General features: G+C 40.5%; 1 non-coding gene across 1 annotated transcript; it reads left to right on the forward strand.

Annotated features, from left to right (window-relative positions):
* Positions 1-206: 206 nt before the first annotated feature.
* Positions 207-341, forward strand: LOC112428274 (small nucleolar RNA SNORA70). The gene has a single exon (XR_003020279.1). It is a non-coding gene; the product is annotated as a small nucleolar RNA SNORA70 (small nucleolar RNA).
* The last annotated feature ends 1492 nt before the right edge of the window (positions 342-1833 follow it).

A 1833-nucleotide genomic window follows, 5' to 3' on the forward strand; every position in this document is an offset into this window, starting at 1 on the left:
TTGGGAGGGGATACAGGACCAAACCATATCAGATTTTATTTTCAAACGCATTTTCTTAAAAACAAATACAAGATGCTTTTCAAAGAAATTATTTACACATATTCCAATTGGCATATATATTTTGTTACCATAAAAAGGTAATATACACATATGGTTGTAAACGAAGAAGAAACAGATAGTAGGCTACATGTAAAAATGATAAAGGGCTGCAGCTAATTGAGCTAATGGAGTTCCTTTCCTCATGGGGGCCCAGTGTACAATAGCTGCAGACAGCAGCTTCCTTGGTAGTATATGCAGCCTGTTTCTTGTATGGGCTGCTCTAAGGGACCTTGGAGACAGGCCTTTCAGATGGATGTTCATGTCTCTGACCTTGCACTACTCTCAGTGCAGGCTCCAAATAGGTATTCGAGGTGCCTTTGGAAAGCCCGAGGGTGCCGTGGCCAGGGTTCACATTGGCCAAGTCATCATGCCCATCCGCACCAACCTGCAGAACAAGGAGCATGTGACTTCAAGTTCCCCGGCCACCAGAATATCCACTTCTCAAAGAAGTTGGACTTTACCAAGTTCAATGTGGATGAATTTGAAGACATGATGGGTGAGAAGCAGCTTATCCCAGATAGCTGTGGGATCAAGTACACCCCCAATCCTGATCCTCTGGACAAATGGTGGGCCCTGCACTCATGACGGCTTCTACTGTGCTGCCCTCTCCTAATGCCCACCAATAAATCCTACTTCCTGTCCACCTTAAAAACAAATGATAAAGGGTAGTCACCTCTTGGGAATGAGAATAGGGCTGGTGTGGAAGTGAGTTTTTACTTCTCACTTGACATATTCCAAGTTTGAAAAACTGTTCCAAAGTGGGTATCATTTTTATAATAATTAAATTTCAAAAAATATTTCACTGTGTGCCTAATCTGTGCAAGGGCAGAATGCAGAGGAGGGAGGCATTAGAGCCACATGCAAGGAACACCAGAGTCCCAGTGTGTTGGACTGCAGAAAGCCATTACTTATCATATTTGGCTAATAAATACAGTATGAAGATTACTTGTGATTTGTAATCTCTTAATTACAGATACACACAAAAGACCAGTCATGAATCACCCCAAATTGGAAGCAAGCAAGGTGTCCTTCAGTGTGTGAATGGATAAGCAACTATGGTGCATTTAGATAAGAGAATATTACTCAGTGCTAAAAAGAAATGAGCTATCAGCCATGAAAAGATGTGGAGGGTATTACAGCCATATTACTCAATGAAAGAAGCCAGTCAGCAATGGCTGCAGATATACAATTCCAACTATATGACATTCTGGAAAAGGCAAAACCACGGAGACAGGAAAAAGATCAGCGGTTGCCAGAGGCTGGGGAAGGGGTGAAAGAGTAGGATGAATCGGTGGAGAACAGGGGGATTTTAGCCCAATGGAGCTAGTTCTGTATGAAACTGTAATGATGGATATAGGACTTTATGCATTTATCAAAATCCATAGAACTGTACAATACAAAGAGTGAATTTTAATGTATACGACGGATTCAATTAATAATAATGTATCCATATTGGTTTGTCAATTGTAACAAATGTACTACATTAACAAAATGGTAACAGCCTAACTGTTGGGCAGAGAGAGGATGCATGGGAGCTCTCTGGACTTTCTGCTCAGTTTTTCTGCAAACCTAAAGCTGCCCCCAAAACCTAAAACCCAAATTAAGAACAAAGTTAACGCTGTTTAAACATCATAATAATAAAAGGCTACTAATAACATACTAATGTAGAAAACTAGTATTTCAAAACCAAGTCAGGACTATGATGCTCTCATCCATGTTTCTTTGTTTGTTGTT

This window comes from Macaca nemestrina, chromosome 8 (genome assembly GCF_043159975.1).
Source record: "Macaca nemestrina isolate mMacNem1 chromosome 8, mMacNem.hap1, whole genome shotgun sequence".
NCBI classification, from domain to species: domain Eukaryota; kingdom Metazoa; phylum Chordata; class Mammalia; order Primates; family Cercopithecidae; genus Macaca; species Macaca nemestrina.